Here is a 21,200-nt window from a genome sequence, read left to right as displayed (position 1 = left end):
TAGAGCTTGGAAGCACTTTCAGACGATTTTTTTAAGCATCTGCCCAAGGAGTTATAGCAGCTTTTATTCTGAAGTGGTGTCCTTTGCTGTTATTTGGTAGGGAAAAAATGGTCCGGTTTGATTGAGTTTTTTTAATTCTTTATTTTTGTTGGAAAAGACATTTTCATTAATATATAATTAAACATTTCTTTAACAAAGTCCCTTTCCAGTCTTTTATATTCATACATATGTACATTTTTGTGCATCTTCTTTTGTTCCTTTTGAAATATATACTGTTGTACATATTCATTGTTGCTGCTTGAGTGTGTGTAAATCTCCATACAACATACATATATGTTACAGCACTCATATAGAAAATTAATATCTATGTACAAATGAACAAAGGGAGTCTACATTAACATTGTGTCTCCTAGGAGGTCAAAGAAGAATGACTGACATATGAGATAAAATTAGTCTCTTTAAATCCTCAGCTTGTAGGTCAACTTCTCTATTAAAAGATTTATTTATTTAATTATTTATTTAATTATTTATTATTATTATTATTATTATTATTATTATTATTATTATTATTATTATTATTATTATTGTTATTATCATTATTATATTGTATTTTAATTAAATTATTTATTTTTATTGATTTTTTTTTTATTATTATTATTTAAAAGATTTCTAAGATTATTTCAAACCAGTCGTCCCTTGTAGGTGGTAGAGAATTAAGCCATTTTCAACTAATAGATTTTTTGCTAGCTGCCATTAGGGCCTGCAAAAACTTTTTTGTCACTCCTTTCTTTTATGAAAACAATATCACCTAGATAAAGAACTTCACAATTCAGTAGTATTTGAGTGTTTAATAAATTTTTCAAGTATTTTATGGATTTCCTCTAAATACAGAGCTGATGGTTATCTTTCATTGGAAAATAACGATGAATGATGTTTGTATAAAAGCTTTGTTGATTTTTTTAAAGTGTCAGGTTTTATCTTTCTTTACCCGAAAAACGCAAAAAAATGCACTGTCGAGGTGCCCTTGAGCAAGGCACCAAACCCATTACTGCTCAGATGCGTACTGTACAAACTTTACAGAATGAAATACAAAGACAAAGTCATCAAATGAGATATCAATGGTGCAGAAACAACACAAATTTATTTATCTCCGTCTTTTACATAATTTATTCAGTGTTAAAATGAGAGTAACAATTCTTCCTCTCTTCTCTGATTCTCCTCATTATTTCACTCACACTTTGTCCTGCTCTTTGTTTCTTTTCCGTGCCTTCTTTCTTCTCCTCTGACAGGGGGTCTGCAGGATTTAACAGTCAGTTTAACCCTTTATTCCTTTGCTTCTTTCCTCTCTGCGGCTTATCACACGTCGTCTTTGTTTGTGTTTTATCCCCAAATAGAAACAACACGAGATCATCCAGGATCAGCACAGATATTCAGAGCTTTACTTCTTCTCTTTTCTGGAACAGAAACAAAGAAAAACAGAACAAGTGTTTGTGAAGGAATTCAGTGATTGAGTCCGATGATGGTTCTCGTTTGCACAGTTAAAAAAGAAGCTGGTATGATGTCAGCTGCAACAGTTTTGTCACCAAACAGCGATTAGGAACTGGAGCTTTTGGACGCTTCAGTCCACGCTGTGAGTTTCTTGTACCTGCGACCTTTTGGGATTAAATACCTTCTTTGTGCAAACAGTGTTTCAGATCCAGACAGCGAAACATGGATGTTAGCTGAGCACGTACAAAGCCGGTGTCACATCTGCTCAGAGCCAGAGAATGAGTGTGTGTTTGTTAACCAACAGATAGTGACCCTGACTCATTCAGAGCCGACTGGGCAGAAGTGATGAGCGCAGATTTCCACTGACAGCTTGGGATCACAGGGTGACGAGGGAGGGAAAGGGCCGGAGATGAAGAGATGGAAGATAAGGTGGGGAAAGGAGGCGCAAACGTATTGAAGAAAGAGATGTTCAACTGCATGTCCCATAATGCCACTGCTCTGTTCTCAGACTGATCGTGATTTGACTAAACATGGTCTGACGGGTCAACGAGGCACCAACACTAACATTTACCCAACACTGCCCGGACACAGCCGGGCGGACAGGAGACATGTGAGGAAGAGGAGGGCTGAGAGGAGGAGGAGGAGGAGGAAACATGGCAGGGCAGTGGATAAGGAGTGGGAGGAAAGCTTGTTAGTAGAGGGGAGAAGAAGGGAGGAGGGGAGAGGAGATTTGGGGGAGGAGAGGAGGACTGAAGGATGGAGATAAAGAGAGGGGATGATGGGGGATAAATGAGGGAGGGAAAGGAAGCAGTGATGAGTGAAAATGAATTTAGATAGATAGATAGATAGATAGATAGATAGATAGATAGATAGATAGATAGATAGATAGATAGATAGATAGATAGATAGATAGATAGATAGATAGATAGATAGATAGATAGGTGACGCAGACAGACAGGAAACTTTTCGTGGCTCCAACAGGCCTGGGAAAAAGCCAGTTAGCATGTGTATGTGTGTGTGTGTGTGTGTGTGTGTGTGTGTGTGTGTGTGTGTGTGTGTGTGTGTGTGTGTGTGTGTGTGTGTGTGTGTGTGTGTGTGTGTGTGTGTGTGTGTGTGTGTGTGTGTCCGGAGCCCTTTTGTCCCTTTGTTGATCCCACACTGATAAAATCTGCCTGAGCAGGAAGCAGCACAATGCCAGGCAGGCCCTGAGGAAAGGCTGGATCAGAACCTCTCTCACACACATTCACACACACACACACACACACACAAACACACACACACTCACTCATATATTCTCTCTTTTAGACATAAACATGCCAGATGCATACACGCAGCTCTGACTCGGACTTTTTTCCCCCGTCCAATCAGAAGTGACCATTTCAAACTTTGTTGCTGGTCTTTGTCCGTTTATCGAAGCACACACCTGCACATGAGCTGTCATGACTCCTGTGTTTTACTGCCTCACCTTACCTCACCCCTGCAGCTCAACCCTGTGCCCTGGAAACTCTCCTCTGTGTTTCTCTGTGTCAGGTTTCAGAGGCCCTGGAGATTAACAGAGCAGGATTTTCAGATATCAAGGTAACTTCAGGGTTAACTGACGGATCAGAGATCATCCTCTGAATATCATTGACAAATAACCAAACGATGACCTTGAGCTGATCTACAGGGGGGAGGAGGGACATAATAAGTCTGGAGCAGCTCCATCAGTGTGTCAACTCATTCTGGATCCTCTGCTGTTTCTCGAGTGTCCGCTTAAGGCAATCTATTTACAGCCTGGTACAAAAACGTCTCCCGTCTCCTGTCTGAGACGCTAATTTCACCATCAGCACCCACTGTACAGGGGGTGAATTTCTTTCTAACTCAAGGTCACCCAATCAGAGGCACAGCTCAGGGTCACGTGACCAACAGGCGCCCTAAAGCTGTACGCAAAGCCCTTGCCATTACCAATATGGCCGCTATAGCCAATGTGCTTACTTTCTGTTTCAGTAACAGACGGGTGACGTTGGGAAGGGCAGATCCAGCAGGACAGGAAGTCGTACACGGAAACTATCCAAAATCAGGCAGTGACTTTCAAAATAAAACAAACCAGATCGTATTTAGCTTGACTACAACAACAAACCAACGTAATGAGTGGAGTCAGGTCAGGAGACAACAGGTTCGAGGTTTTACTGCCCAACATAAACCAGGAGAGGATCACTGGTGGTTGGAGGTGTTTTCTTTAATTTCAGCCTTATTCTCTGCTGTTTCCAAAACTTTTGTCCAGATTGTGCCGAACTTTTCCAATGACTTTTGTTAAGCGGTATTTTGCTGAAAATTCAGTCAACTCAGTTTCAACTAGAAAAGCACTCAGAGAGCGCAGACCTTAGTCCTAATTTAATGTTATACTCTCTTTCAGCAGACTGTCTGCTACAATTTGGTGTTTGTAGCAGGTTTGTACGATAATTTGTTTCTTGACAGTGTTGAAAATTATGATGACCCAGTATATATTTCATATTCCAGATCTTAGTATCCAGAATATTGCCAGGATCTGGATCGTACTTTTACATCTGTCAGAAATTATGGTGACCTTGTCTTGTATTGTTTTGCAAAGCAATCCGACCATTTATTGGGGAGTTATATACATATATGGTGAAAACGGCCCTATCTCACAATGATGAAGAATCCTTTAAAAAAAATCCTGGATCCAGACGGTGATCCAGATCACCTCCAAATTTTAATCACTTCTTCCTTATCCCATTTTGAACATTTCCTGAAAATTTCATCAAGATCGCACAGACAGAAACATAATCTCCTTGGCGGAGGTAACAGTCAATATTTGCATCAATGTCAGGACATAAAGGTTTTAAAAACTCCGCCAAGAGCCACAAGAACACACCTGTGACTCAAAATATTCAGTAATGGTGGATCATTTTAATCAAACTTAAGTCATTAAGACATTAGATTTCAGTTTTTTCAGTTAACTCTGCTGTGATTCCAGTGGATCCGTCAGTTAGCGATCACTATGTTGATTGTTTCCTTTGTCTTTATTTTGTATCCACGCTAAAAACAACACTGATGTCAGGATGCCACCTATCTGTCGCTCCTGATTTCCTTCCTCCTTCACTCACACACACACACACACACTCTCCATGTCAGACTGATTTAATCTCCACCTATAATCTCTCCACCCTTCCTCGGAGCTACTCTACTCCTCCTCTTCCTCCCCTTGTTCCCTTCGTTAGCCGCCATCCGTGCGTACCACATGACCACTTTACGCCTCGAGGTGAAGCAAGAGGTCTGTGACCCCTCACGATGCTGGACCCTACAGGCATCACACACACACAAAAACACACACTAAAACAAACACACACACCTCAGCTTCTCCAGAGAAAGTCAGGGAGGATGGGGGAAGGGCTGAAATGTCTCTACTTTTGTTTTGCAAAGAAGAAAAGAGGCCAAAGAAAATAAGGTCCTTTGTTGGAGCGCTTTAATTTTGTTTTTGCACTTTAATGGGGGTTGTTGTTTTTTTGGAAAGGGAGGTGGAGGGATGGAGACGACGTGTGAGAAATTTCCAGAGTTTAAATTGACACGGCTTTAAATTTTCATCAGTGAGGAAGACGATGACAGACTGAAGTGGTGTAAAGAAACAGAAAATCAACAAAGGTGGCCGTGAATGCACCACGGCTTTAATAAAAAGTCATAGATAAGTGTTTCTGACGCTGGCGTGTATAAAATCCCCTTTCCAGTGCCAGCTTTAAGTTATTTTTATTTCCAAACATGGCAGAGTAAAAAGGTCCTTTCCCCCGGTGGCACAGTGCCCCTGATTGTGAGGCACGTTTGCGCGTGTTGATAAGGTCACAAAAGAGCTTCTCATTGTTTGTGCCTGAATCTGTGGGCAAAATAAACTTTTTGGGGAATCAAACAATCCTCAGTTGACTCAGAGCTGGCGTAGCGTCAGTGTGACCGAGTCGTGTGTGAGGCTGCGAGGGCACAACGGCGGTGATAAGATGGGAATTGAATGGGGGTAAAAACACTGGAAGAGACAGAGGGTTGGAGTTTATAATGAAATTGTTCAGTGATAAACAGAAAGGGGCAGATGAGTTGGCAAAGAGGCTGAAACATCAGTGGAGGAAAGAAAAGACTTGAGTTCCCATGATGGAGAATAAAAGTGTTTATAAATCACTCAAACTGAAACACAATACGGATCAGAACAAAGAAACATTTCAATATTTAAAACCACTTTTCACCACATCTCTGTGTCTGAGCCTGAAGAGATGAACTGTGCATGTGAAAATCAGTGTGGGAAATTTAAGACGAGAGACTTAATTTTCCTGAGGATGAAGATGCTAAAGAGTGAAGCGCTTCGTCATAATGTGTCAAATATAATAACGTCCACTTAAAGGAGCTATTAGTGTGTCAGCTCGCTTCCTCAGGGGCTATTAGTGGACTAAAACAAACAAACGTACAAAAATAGGAAAAGACAGCAGCTTAACGCTGACCCCGCTCCTCACACACTCACTCACACACACACATCCGGTGGGTTTGTGCTGTTTTAGCTCTTTATCAGGCAGAGATAGAGACAGCAGGGGCGGACTCTCTCAGGACCTCTGCTGAACTTTTGGACCCGGGGGCTGCTGTCATGACCTCTAACCTCTTACCCACGTACACACACACACCTACACTCACAACACACACTGATAACTTGATAGCAGAGTGTTTGCAGAAAGTTCATGCGTTTGGTCACTCAGTCAGCGCCGTCACACTCTCACAGCCTTACACACGCTCACGGCTAAAATACACCAGATGTGTCTGCAGTGCGTCTCTGTTCAACCGGATCAGATAGGTTTCATTCAAGTCATCGTGTCAACTTACACTGGATCTGTTCTGTTGCAGTACATCTGCGTGGCTGCTCCATCATGTTGCAGGTAATATGCAGTCATCTTGTTTCTGACGAACCTGGAGCTGTGGCATATAAATTTAGCGTAGGGAAGATGGAGCAGGACAGGAAGTCAGGACTACAAACTACCTCAAAACACCAACTAAATAAAACAAACCGTATCAAAATCAATTTGTATTTAGCTTGACAATGACGACAAAGTGACATAATGAGCAGAGCCAGACCAGGAGTCAACAGATTTGAGGCTTTACAGTCGAATATGAAAGAAGAGAAACTTATCAATGGAGAGGGAAGCTCGCAACATCCTCGGCCTGTGACTCCAGCTGTCTGTCAGTCATACAGTTTGTCGGACTGAACACACAGCAGGTGTAAGTTGACCCGTACTAACATTTTTACAAACTTTTGCTGAGTTTGAACCATAGACTATTGACATAGACATTGCACCTCACTTGCTTTTATTCTGATTATTTGTTTTAATGATGTTTTTATAATGTTGCTTTTATCTTTTGTTGTAAGGTGGCCTTGGGTGTCATGAAAGGCGCCCTCAAATAAAATGTATTATTATTATTATTATTATTATTATTATTATTACTATATATAGAGTGGACAGCGTGGCTCTGCCATGTACCATTGTACGGTTTTGACACCAAAATACCCTGCCGCCATTGGCAGCTGTTGTGCAGCCAGAGTCTGCGCAGTTTAAATTTATAGAGATTTATACAATCTTTATTGTCATTGAATATCAGTACAGAGTACGTAAGCACAACAAAATTAGTGCACAGCTCCCCTCATAGTGCAGAAAATGTGAAAGATATTAAATACAATAGATATAAAACAGAAACATAAAAGTGTATATAACTATACAGCACTGTGTATTGCAGAACTCTATAGAGATACTATATATATACACATATATACAGGTTAAAAGACATTAGCAGACACTTTGCAAACAAGCAGCACATCCACATCTAGTAGAGAGTCTGAGTGTAACAGGGTGACAAAAATGTTTATACTCTTTTCTTTCTCCCTCCCAACATTTTTTACAATCTCCAGAAAAATATACACAAGAGAGGCAGCTGTCAATCACCGTTAAATGTGACTGAAAACCTTGTTTTTAACCTCTAATGACTTTTCAAAACTAAACTTTGAGAAAAAAAGAGGACTTGAATACAAGGCAGCAAAGTGATATATTCAAATCACCACAACAATTGGATGTAAGAAACATTTCTACCAGGTGTATTCATTTTTTAAAGTTTGACAACAGCCCATCTGGAATGACTGGGGAGATGGATTTTTTTTTTACCTAAACTGCAGCCAGCCACCAGGGGGAGCAGTCATTGTGGGGACCTCACTTTGAGCCAAGCAAGATGACGTCCATTTTTTATTTTTTATTTTTTAATCTATGGTCCAAGGCCGGGAAGATATGTTATTCTCACTATACGATTCTATTACGAATTTTGGGGTGTCGGTTCAATTTAGATTGTGCTATTTTTAAATTCATAATTTTATAGTTTTTTTCAACACCAGACCATGTGAAAAAGTCAAATGATGCCGATTATGTCTACAGACTGTATCAGGACCCATATTTTCCCATTAAAAATGCCAATCACGTGAGTCAGAGAGAAACATTTCACCCCCTGCTGGAGAAAAGTGGTAACTTTTTTCCAATCCAGTTTATTAACAAAGATTGAAATAAAGAATTTAAATTGAGAAAAAAAATGATATTGTCATTCAAAAAATCCTGATAAATCATGTAACCATTTTTTCTTCCACCCCTACTATGTAACTTTCGTACATCTTTCTGATTTCATTTTGAAGAACTCTGAGTTTTGTTTCCTGCGTGTAAAAGCTGAAAGCGAGACTTAAGGACACAATGACATGCACACCTACATTTTTCTTTCTGACTGATTCGCTCAGATGTCGCTTTATTCTCCCTGAGGAAACATTTGTGAAATGAAGCAAAGATACACAGCTCAGTGCAACCTAATATGAACAAAACCTAACAGTAGCAGAAAAGTAGCAGCTGTACGTAACACTGTTAGTGACTGTGTGGGTATTAAACACTTGAATGTGCATGCATGCATGAGGTGGAGTGTGTTTGTCTGTGTTACAGGTTAATCTGTCCCCCAAGGCGAGTAATAAAGGAAGAGGAGTGGTGGTCAGATGGAAAAATACACACAAACAAACACACACATCCTGTTCCAAGGAGCTCAGCCTGGTAGCTTTTGTTGTGAGGCTTGCAGCCTGAAAACACAGAGAGAAAAGAGGAAACCTTCGATTAGGAGTTTAAATATGACTGAGTCCACGTGGACACCTGATCAAACCCACACTCCTCAGACCCCTGAATGAAGGAGGTTTTCACACACACGCCATCATGCCAAGGCCATAAACCACAGGTCCCTGTTTTATCTCCGTGGCCTTCCAGCAAGCAGCAAACCCCAAAACTCCTGTTGATCCAAACATTTCTCATCTTCATCCGTGAGACACGAGGCTCGCGTGTGTGTGTGTTTCAAGGAGTAGAAGAGACCATGGCGGCTTTACGTCTTTGATCAGAGAGGAAAACATTACAGATGAGAGGCAGAGAGAGGTTTTCAGGAGGAGCGGCATGTCGGAACAAGTAAAGAAATCAGCGGGAGTTGTGAGAGGAGATGAAGAGGGAGATGTGGAGGAGAGATTACACGGATATGAAGGACGACGAAGGCTGCAGAGACGGAAAAGTGAGCTCACAGGAGGTGATAGTGAGAAGCAGATGAGAGCAGAAGTGTGCTGACAGAAAGGGGATGACTGAGTTTACATCGCTTTATTGGAGAAACAGGTTTTGGGGATTACTCCAACCAAAATCACAGTGATGGATCCAGCTACAGAGAGCTGTTTCCACCGATTTTGGGGTCTGACGTTGTTTAATTTGGGTTTTTAAAGTGGTGTTAAAACAGACTTGGTTTACATTTACAGTAGGGATGGAACAGTTTATGAAAAAAATCTGAACCGTTCATTTTTCTTCTCTCCATTCAGGACGTGTGTGCTTTGTTCAGTTTGTATTTTCCTTTTTTCTTTGCTTTACAGCTCAGTTAGAAGCGAGTATGTTGGTCCCATCATACGCAAGTGCAACGCGAGGCGCAGGAGTACAGTGAACAGTTGTGTGGGGAGGTGTGTGTGTGTTGTTTACGTGACGAGCGGAGTCAGACATACAGTAATCCCCAATTCGTGAGTGTCGCGTAGTGTCGCGTAGCCCTGTGCACTACGCATTACTCTAGAAAAAAAAGGAAACAAAATAAGGGGAAAAAAGAAAAAAAAGGGAAAAATGAAAAAAAACAAAGACAGAAGACAAAAGAAGAAAAGAAGAAGAAGAAATAGGAAAAAAGAAAGAAAAAAGGAAAAAAAGAAAAGGAAAAAATTAAAAAAAAGAAGAAAAGAAGAAGAAGAAGAAAAATAGGGAAAAAGGAAAAAAGAAAAAGACAAAAGAGTAAAAAAGAAAAGGAAAAAAGACAGAAAGAAAAAAAATAAGAAAAGAATAAGAAAAAAAGGAATAAAAGGGGGGAAAGAGAAAAAAAAGGGAAAAAAGAAAAAAGGGTAAAAAGAAAAGGAAAAAAAGACAGAAAGAAGAAAAAAAAAAGAAAAAAGAAAGAAAAAAAGGAAAAAAAATAAATAAAAAAGAAACCACTCTAGTCAATCATTGCATTCACACAGCACACGCTGCAGTCCGCCAGCGCTGTGATTACCAACAGCTGAGCGCGGCTGTTTCACTACGAATCTATTTTTGGCCGGAGTGCGCTGATCTCTGCAGAGCAGATCGTACCAAACAGGAAATCAGACACAAAAACGATCAGAGTATTTGGTTATGTCAAAATAAAGCTCCATGTTCTGGCTCCCGATCGTGAATCTCATCCTTGTTTATCAAAACTACATCATTGGCACATGACCCGAAGTCATCAGCAGGTCAGATTAAGATGAAATCCGAGCTTTTGAACAAGGAAAGTTAATCTTGGAGGTGAAAAACTTCATATTTCAATACGAAACAACACATTCTTTCTATAAGTACACCAACACAAAGGAGAAGGCATGGACTGAGGGTGCCAAAGTTTTGGGAGGACCAGTTGAGTCAAACATGCTAATAAATCACCAAACCTGTGGCCTGTGCAGCATGGTGCTCACACTTTATGTGAGAATTGGAGGTTAGAGGGTGTACCTGTGGCGTTGAGTCGTTCTGCGTTTGGGAACACTTTGGATTCAGTGTGAGCTCTGATGATGGCAGTAAGAAAGTGGAGGATAAAACCACGACTGAGTGCTGCCAATTTAGAGACTGTGTCGCTGCATTTAAAGACTTTTCAGATCCCCCTGATCACGCAAGTGTGTGTCTCATGGTCAATTCTGCTGGTCCCCAGCTGAGATGAAGGAGAAGGGTTGATATTTAGACATAAAAACAAAAGAAGAATCAACGAAAGAAGGTTAATTTGTAGTTCTAGACATGAATAGATTATTATGCAAATTTGTCAGCAGCATCATTTGGAGACTTTTAGTGACTTCTGGGACAGACTTTCCTTACTGAGGAGTTGACAAACTAGCAATGTTTCACTCAGCTTTAATGATGTTTGAAATGGGAAACAGCTTCATTCTTTCAGGTTTTTAATGACTATATATTAAATAACTGATTAAAAATAAGCTGTTGATTGTGGACTGTATATGGTTTTAAAAAAAAAGTGTTAAAAACAACAACAATGTACATCGAACCAAACGGTGGTTTTTGTGAACCGTTCCATCCCTAATCTACGACCAACAGAGTGAGATTTGAAGGGTTAAAATGATCCTCTTGCCTGTTTGTTGTCATATTTGTTTTCTATGATTACCTCTGCATCAGTGCCCTAACTGACTTTCTCCTCCACGTATGCTGCACTTATGCTCCGGCCACCATCATCACACCCTGACAATTAGACAACCAGCACCCAACGAGTCTCCATCATCACATTCTTCTCATTCCTGCAATTAGAGACGCGGTGCATGGGGCCGTGAAGGAACCAAATCCTCTCCCTCTCCTCCCGCTTTGTTCTTTCTCACACTAAGACGACTGGAGATGATTGCCCGGGCCAGGAGGAGGAGGAGGAGGAGGAGAAGGGGGGGACCAGACTGAGGACTCCTCCTCGTTCCTTTCTACCTCCTCCTCCACATTCCTGAGGCCGGAGCATTACCCAGCCAGAGAGGAGGAGACATTCCTGGGATCTTTTGTTCGGCTCGGGATGCTCCTTCTGGTGAGAAATGGAGGGTGGAGAGGTAATGATGGGATATTATCCTTCTCATGTCTGTTCAAAGCTGGAGGTGGTGAGGAGATTATAGGTTATAATGGCCTTTTACTCTTCACTTACAGTGGATTCAGGGACAAAGATTGCATATCTCTGAAGGTGAGCTGTGGAGACGAAGTTTTACAAGTGAAGCTCTTGAAATACCGAACATTTCACTCACAGTGTCACTATTTAACCTGGAAGGTCTTGAGAGTCTCCAAAGAGCAAAGCCTCGCCTCTCTGAGTTGATTTCACCTCCTACTTATGACCTCGAGTGTCATTTGTAACACTATTAAAGGTTTAATTCACCTAAATACACTCCAGAGCAAAATCTTAAGACCAGGGTGAAAATTACAAGTATTCACATTTTGCTCTGGTGAATTTTAAGCAATAAATTTAAACAATAAATAAATAAATCATGTCATACATTTTTTCAAATTTGCAAAACTCATGCAATATCGACAAGTTGGATTATTTAGAAAAAAAAAACATGGAGATGTAAAACAATTGGCAAAAATTTTCCAAAAGTATGAACTTGGAAAAAAAAAGCAAAAATTTGCTGAAATTTCATGAATTTGCCAACAACTTAAATAATGCAATTTCAAAAATTTGCTTAATTTTCAAAAATGGAAATTTTATTTTTTTTAAATAAATATGTCAAAAAATCTGCAAAAATAAAAAAATATATATTGAATTTGAAAAAAGTAAAAAAAAAAAAAAAAAACTTAATTTAAAATTCCAAATATTTCACAAAAAATCTTCAAAAAATAAAAATAATAATAAAAAATGGAATTAAAAATTTCAAAATCCCCCAAAATAAAAAAAAAGATTTTTTTTGCAAGTGGTGATGCATATTTAGTTCAGCAAATTGTTAATGCATATTATGTTTAATGTCAATGTCTCTAATGATCATTACCTTTGTAAGAAAAACAAAAATTCTTTATTTCAATAATACCTTTTTGAAGCTACAAGGAGCTACTGCAAAGGAGTCAAAGAGCTGCTAAAATCAAGGCATTGCAATTGCATAAATTAATGTTAATGCTTCAAAGAATAATGCCGTCTTCACAGAAATGGCCCAGGGAGTGCTCTTTGAAAAGGCAGAGATTTTTTTCCTGCATCTCTTAGTGGTTGTGACATTATTTTTCCTGAAAAACCCTTGATGGATGTGGAGAACTGCATCTAAAGAAGTTATTTCAGAACTTGAACGTAATAATAAACCAGTAAACTTTATAACCAATCTTCTGATTAAATAAAGTTCTACATTTCACAAAAAAAGGAGTTTGTGCTTGGGTTATCAAAACTTACTGTTTAATGTTTTCAGTGGCTGAAATTTTAGTGCATCCCTTCTTTCAACTTTGAACAGAGGGGGCACAGAGGGCCTAAGTCGCCCCCAACTTTAAAATCTGCACAAAAATCTGTCTCTAACATCCTGACCTCTTGTTTTGTAGCATTTTGAGGCACCGATTTCTCTACACAACACTTTCAACGCACAGTAACTCCTTGTGATAAAGACTAATTGCTCTGTCTGTGAGCGTATCGGTCACTCAGACTTCACAGGCTCAACATTTACACCCAGCATTGTTCAGCCTCATTAATCTGACCTGCCAGCTCCTTTATCCTCCCACTTCATCCATTTTCCATTGTTCTGCTTTCTGCCCTGATTGCTGTCCACTGCGCGCTCACATTCCTCAAACATTAAGACACACACACACAGACATAAACACACACACACATCAGCCTTGTCAGCAAACTTGCAGATACACAAATACATACACAAACACTCACACACAAAGGTTGAACACTGTTACTCTCGGATATGTTGTCGGGTGCTGATAAAGACGTACAGTCTGGTTCTCAGGCAAGACAGTCCAACATCCACAGACTCACACACACGCTCACACACACACTCGAACACCTAAATTGGTTCTCACAGCACTCCCTACAGCTGCAGAAATAGCTCAGTCAGCTTTTGAATCTTAGAAATGTGTTGCAGTCTTCTACACATGCCCCACTTCGCTCTCTATTTAAAGGAGGCATACGCGCATTTTGAACAGAGTTAATCATTTATACATTTCCCTGACTTTGATGCACAGAAATATCTTGCAGCAAACTTGAATTATATAATCAATGACGGATTTGAATCAGCTGACACAAATACCTCAACTCCCAAGCTGACAAGTTTGAGTCTTTCTAACTCTAAACTTTGCCACATTCACTTCAGTTTTATGTGTCGTCTTTTTTTTTTTTTTTTTTGTTAAGAAGTCCAGGTCCCTTTTATCTCTTTATCCTGTGTTCAACACTTTAGGTTGATTTTGTTTGAAGTAAGTTTTGAAGTATTAAGGTTTTCTTTTTACTTTTTCTGTGTTTCAAAGTCAGATAGATTTAACTTAGGCCCTGTTAATACAAAAACGTTTCATGTGAAAACACTAAAACGCAGTGAAAAAAAAAAGTCACAGAAATGCAGAGGGACCGAAAACACTGTAGTAAGCATGCCAGGCCTGCAGGTGGTGCTTCAACTGTCGTGTCCAGAAGCAGCTTTTGAGAGATCTCCACCAAGGAAGAGTTTGGCCAATCATCTGGTGTATTGGGGAATACTAAGTTAAAAAGTGGAGCAACAGATGCCCATTTTGTATGAAGACAGTCGGCAGATACAGCAGATTAAGCATGGTAATTCGCGACAGTCGTAACAATGGTACTATGTCTTGTTGTATGCGGTGGTAAAAAGTGGAGTGTGACGTCAGCGTTTTCACTGAAAACACCGGCTTACTGTTTACACGGCAACGGTGTCAGGAGCGTTTCAGATAAACCCCACTCTGAAGGCCGTTTTCAAAAGTTTACGTTTTCAGGTCGGCTAAAACGCAGTTTCTGTGTAAACACGAGGCTGACACGCAACAAAACTTTTGCGTTTTACCCTGAAACCATTGTCGTGTTAACGGCCCCTTAAACCTGGGGTTCCCAAACTTTTCGAGACCCAAAACAGAAATTTCAAAAACCACTCCAATCACATCTGTTGTTCTCCCTTGACAAACTTCAACAGCTGCGATCAGAAAATACTGATACTAACCTTTTTTTTTTTTTTTTAGTATCAGTAGTTTAATTCTGTCTTGCAATATTCAGATGGAAAAAATGTTGGTAACTGTTTACCTTATAGCACATTTTAATTTTTGTATTCCTTTTGAAGTAAGTTTGGAGTCTTACTCGTGACTTATCATGTTAACTGACTTTTTAAGATCACTGATGCTCTGATAACCTCTTCAGTAACCAGTGTCACACAGCCACCTGCTGTCTTCATGTGTTTGACTGTTCGAGAGGGTCTAATGTGTCTTTGAATCAAACCAACTACAGGGAGAGGGGTGGATGATTCAGTTGGTTTCGATATAAGGCACAAGTACAGGACTTGATCTGACTTAAAAACAATATAAGTGAGATCTAGGAACCATACTTAAAAAATAAGGGGATAATTGGAAGAAATGTTGGGAGTACAGCTGGAGAAAGGGTTTAAAAGCTGGGACTCCCTTCCAAGTCAGGAGTGCTGTAAGGTCTGTTATAAACAAAGAGTTTAAGTATGAGATGGTGACAAAGATGGAAACTAAAGACATTTTTTTCTTAAATGTCTCTTTTGATTCTTCCAGATATGCCGGATGTCTGGTTTGAAGATTTCAGTCCAGTTTATTAAATTTCAAACTCTCATTACCGAGCACCAAATGCATCAAAGTCTATCCTCTCCGTTTCTTTTGGTTTTGGTAACACCAACTTTATATTTACGTTAAGACATCATGCATACCTGTTAGGAGAGGGATTCATTCATCTCTTTTTCTCTGGTTGGCAACCTACTTTGGGTCACAACCCCTAGCTTGAGAAAGTCTGAGTTAAACTAACCAGAAATAACCCATAATTTCGAAAGTTTGCCTTTGACCTTTTTTTTTATTCAACAAAGCTCAGCTGAGTCACAAATTGCGCCCATGACTTTCAGCCGACAAATAAAGGTCGATTGTTTGGTAACTATTGTGATTTCCTGAGATTTTATTTCACATTCTTCAGTCGAACGCCTCAGTCACAGCCTGTGAATTTCGGGAAAATTGACTCAGACATAAACACAGACACCTCGGGTCTCTCTTGGTACCACACCCTGTGGGAGGTGAGGCCCTTTCCTCATCAATTCTATCTCCAACATGACCAGAAGAAGGTGAGAAACTACCCAGTTTCCCTTTTCTCTCCCTCTGAGTGAAACACACAAAAGGTCTCACAATATCCTGCTTCCGAGTGCGGCGGGATGCCTCTGTGCTCGGCTGGAGTCGGGAGGGGAAAAACAGTTGTTCATGTGAGAAAGGACTGCAGACGGTTCACAGGCCTCAGCTGAGGCCTGGCATTGTTGGCGCTCTCTGAAGTCTGAGTGGTTTACGTCTGGCACAAGAGCGGTAACCGATAATGGTTCAAACTCAAAATAAAGAGCCTGTTATTGTCTGAAGACTGTGTGCATGTCGTTTCTCTCAGAGTGTGATCCCCCCTCTGTCTGCTGAGGGTATAAGCTGGACTGAGATCGTGTCTTGACCGGCATCGCTCTCTGTTTTTCTTTCCTCCATCGACATCTCTTCAGCCTCTAAAGGAGCGGACAGAGATGAAACTGTGGAGTGATGCCGACTGTGAGCCGCTGGTGTTCTCTGATTCAGAAAAGTCCTGAAGTACCGCTGACAGCAGGAGCTCTCTGGGTTAATGGGTTTGGTTTACACACCTGCGCCACCAGGTAACTTGGGATTTCTTTGAGCCTATTATTGAATGACTTTAAGATTTGACCTGAAATGTCTAAAAGGAATTCAACTTTTTCCATGCAACCTGATAATCTGTCATCTTTTGATTATTTATCTTCAAGTTTTCCAAACTGATAAGACAGTAAATTAGAATACAATCGCTTTACATTAATAAAAAGTGAAATAAAAGCAGATTTTTAATGGGGAAACCCAGCGTGAATTTCTTTATTAAACATTCATCCCATGCAGGCTTGAGATGTCTGATCCCTGAAGTTTGTTTTTCTACGGTGTAACTCCATAAGTGTGCCTGAGTTCGCTCTGATGAGCTGCAGCTGTCTGGAGGTCACAGTCGAGTCATTTAAGTTTATTCAGGAACTAAAAACTTTGACGTCTGCACAACGGGGACGTCAAAGAATTTCCTTAATTCCTAAAGTTGCAGGACTGGGACATCGAGTTTGAGCACCTTCGCCCTCAGCATGTATCGGGTTTATTTAAAGTGGACAACAACAGCAGTTTATCTGATTCGTGAAGCTGCAGACATGATCGTGTTTCTAAAGCTCTCGATAATCTCAGTTTTCTGATTTCTCTTCACAGAAAATCACAGAAATCAAAACCCATTCACTTCAGAGAGACGCTGAATAAATATTTGACCTGATCAATGATCGGCGTTGCTCTCCACAGTGCTGTCGCTGCCTCCGTGTTTGTGCTGATAAGAGACGGTCACTGAGGGTTAGCTGGCTTTGTGTATCTGTGTGTTTAAAGTTAAAGGATCAGTGAAGGAGACTGAGGGGAAACATGTCTCATTTGAAACCCTTAAAGAGGCTGTGAGGAGTTTCTGAGTGATCTTGAAAAAGTCTCCCTTCTAGATATATGCCTGATTGTAATCCACACTTTAAAAGGAGATTATCAGTGCCAATATTACAGGTTACAGGTTATTCATAAATCCTACTTTTCAGGCTCCCAATCAGGTCAGGCAGGACTGGGTTGATTTACAGCATGTCTAGTTCTCTATTAAAACACCACGCTGGCTGACAAAGTTTTGAAACAGGAAGAGTGTACCGTGTTTTGTTCTGCTGAAAAAGATTTCTGGGATTAATTTTGTAGTGGTGGTGGACACTGGAGCCTAACTTTCAGGCAGAAAAAGGACAGAAGAGCAGAAGAAAGCTAAACGGGAGAGTTACACAGCCCAAGCTAAAGGCTAATTAGCCTTTGCAGTGGTCTGTTCAAACTTGAGAGTCTATCAATAAAATGAAGAGTGAGGTTACGCTAGCTCTGATTGGCAGATGACTGGCAGGAAATAGCTAACCAGGATTTACTAACATTACACATTACAGACATGTCTTAGAGCATCAGACTGTCAGCTGAGCTAAATATAAACAGCTACTAAACTACTCACAAACTGACAGTGTTTACTTGTTATGTTAGCCTCCAGATACGTTGGGGGACCAGGCTGCCGATAGCACTACATATAGCCAGCTACTACAATGTTTGCTTGATGTCACGTTTCAAACCGTAGCGCTATGTAACTGTACTGATAAATACCTTACTTTAAAGCGTTGTATCCGGTAAAAAGTTGTTTTAAACAAAGAAAATTTGTTTGATCTGATCTCCATTTAAGTCTAAAACAAACACACCCCTCACTAAAAGTGATTTACAACAGTGTGCAAAGACTCAGGGCCAGAAGTTGGGGAAGCAGTCTAGTTAAAACGGATCCTCCTTATAGCACCTTTAAGATATACATTTTACCGCTTATTTTCTTGGCATCGGAGCCTAAATGTTTTGAAATAATCCAGAAGATGTCAGGTGTGAAGAGGAGAAAGTAAATCTACAAATGCTCCACATATCCTCTTTAACACAACTCACACTCTCTGCCTCCTACAATCCTCTCTAACCTGTTTCACCCCGACAACAAAGAGAACTTTTACTGCAGCTTTTACAGACGCCGAGCAGCCTCACCTCTCCGACCCGAGACACAGAATAAAAGCAGTGCACCTGTTTTCCATCCAAACCCTCCTCTTTGTTAAAATCATTCTTTCCCATGGAGATTATTGCTTCTGTAACTTCTGATTTATGTTTGGAACGAAAAATGAGAAACCAGCTCCACAATCAGAGAGATACGAGGAGGAGGTGGAGACAGTGAGAGCAGAGGATTTCATGGTCAGGAGGGCACACACACTCACACAAACACACAGGGAGACACACACACTCAGCCCACACAATGCTCATGTCTGGTATTTACTACTTCCTGGGACCAGAACAAGAGAAGTGTGTAAAAAGACAGTTTTATTGATCCCTTTGTGTGCATGTGTGTGTGTTTAATGCTGTCACAGTCGGCACATTGTTCACTGGAAACAAGTCACCAACTTCCTGTCCCAGCCTTTTAGTCTTAAAGGGTAATTCCACTATTTTCATACCTGTGGCCTCACAAGCAAATAGTCCTGATTCAGATATGAGCATGGAAAGCTTCTGTGTTCTCTCTGAATGGGCTTAAATCCTGTTTTTTGTTCACAAAGACAGCAATCTTAAGTCATTTCAATAGTTAAGAAGAGAATTAATGCTTCCAAACACCGACTTTTTTCAGATATTTACAGCTCAGGAACTTTTTAATAAAACATGCAGAACGGGAGAGAGTTGTGAATCCATCCCCTGTTGAAGCATTCCTGATAAAAATACAATCAGACAACAAGAAGAAAAAGGTAACAAGTTCAAATAACACATTTCATATTAAAAAGAGATGGGAAAAAGGAATAACACTGACTTATTACAGGACTCATGTAAGGAAATGTGCTGTGGGGCATATAGGTCACCAGTTTAAATGTTTGGAGGGAATTTAAGTGAGAGGTTAACACCAGATTTTTTAGGACACCAGAAAAAGCTGCCAAAATGAGCCCAACTGTCTCCAAAAGCTGCTGGAGAAACTGTGGTGCCCAGCTGGGCAACCACACACACATATTATAGACATGCCCTGTTTTAAAGGCATTCTGGGATGGCGTCTTTGAAACTCTTAAAGAAGAGTTGCACCAAGACTTTCCAAAGGATCCGAAGGTGGCATTGTTGGGTGTAACCACAAACTGTAAAAAAAAAAAAGACGTCATCTTGCTCAGCTAGGAGTGAAGTTGCCACAAAACTACTCCCCCTGGTGGCTGGCTGCAGTAAACAAAAAAAATGGTAAACAAAAAAATCCAGCTCTCCAGTCATTTCAGATGGGCTGTGGTCAAACTTTTAAAATATTAATACACCTCGTAGAAATGTTTCTCACGTCAGATTGCTGTGGGGATTTGAAGATATCATTTGGCTGCCTTGTATTCAAGTCCTCTTTTTTTCTAAAAAGTTTTGTTTTCATTAGTTATAAGAGGTTATAAACAAGGCTTTACGTAACGTTTAATGATAATTGACAGCTGCAGTTCTTGTGTACTTTTAGAGGGGACTGTAAAATATGTCAGGAGGTGGATTAAAAAAGAAAAGAAAAAAATGAATTATTGTTTTTGTCATCCGGCTCCGCTCAGATTCTCCCAGAATCCCTCACAGTCTCTACTACACAGACTCTGGATGCACAACAGCTGCCAACAGCCACGCCTGTGACGAAAGTATTGTGGCTTCAAAACCGTACAATGGCAAACGGCAAAGCCACGCTGTCCACTCTCTATATACAGTCTAAAGGTGTAACACCAAATAAAATTGATGGAAGAGGGAAAAGGTACCTTTTACAAATACTTTTGACATCAGCAATTAAATGCATCACTTCTATGTTAAAACCTGAACCCCATTCACTTGTTATGTGGTCTGAGAAGCTCTACAAAATCTACTCAATGGAAAAAAAAATTACTCTGAGACTTCAGAGAGATGTGATATTAGAGGGTGAACCCTGCCCTGGCTGTAGTGGTAAATTAAAGTGCCTAAATCCCAATTTTTTTTTTTTTCTATATTTTTTTTTTTTTTTTTTCGAATTATTATCTGTCAATTTGCCTGATTCAATGTACGGGTTTTTATTTTTTATTTTTTTCTTTCAATAAGTACCATATTATTCTTTGTAAAAAAAAAAAAAAAAAGTTAACATATTTATAAATATATATATATATATATATATATATATATATATATATATATATATATATATATATATATATATATAATTGCACAAGTTGCCTAAACTTAAATAAAAACCAAGTAATAAAAAAGAAAATCCTGTTTTTTGGATGCAAAATCTAAAAAAAAGTCACTCTTCAGAGTCGTTTTTGCATCCACAGAGCAGCACGTGTTTGTTGTATCTAGTGACAAAAAGAAGCATTAAACGCTGACATCTTCTTTCTTTAAGTTTGGCCGTTTTGGGGCCAGTTAATGGCACGTGTGTAAATAAAGTTTGCATGTGACATTTACACAAAGATTTTATCCCCTCCGCTGTCAACCGCTCTCCAACTGCAGCATAACTCACGCCGTCAGAGAGCAGTTGTTGTAAATACCCTTTATAAACTGTTTTACATAACAAACAGAACCTGTGTGTGTCGGCACATGTTGGTGTGTTTAGGCTAATAAAGTGTTAAATTCCCCCAACAGCTCACATTAAAGTCCACCGCTGTTGCTGCTTTATGGGTTAGCCTGGGGAGCTACGGTTAACACAAACACACACTCACACACCGACACACACTTGTCTCGCCTGTGAACTCAAAGAAGCTGTGGGTATGTGTGTTTGTGTGTCACACCTGGTCTGGCTAGATCCACCTGGTTTCATCTCCTCCCCTTCACCTGTCGTTCACCCCGCCGGTCAAAGGTAAGAAAACACACACACACACACACACACACACACACACACACACA

The sequence above is a fragment of the Halichoeres trimaculatus genome, unplaced genomic scaffold, assembly GCF_033239565.1.
Source record: "Halichoeres trimaculatus isolate MK-OKI-2021-1 unplaced genomic scaffold, fHalTri1.1 fHalTri1_scaffold_19, whole genome shotgun sequence".
Taxonomy (NCBI): Eukaryota; Metazoa; Chordata; class Actinopteri; order Labriformes; family Labridae; genus Halichoeres; species Halichoeres trimaculatus.
Note: the sequence above shows the minus strand (reverse complement) of the source record.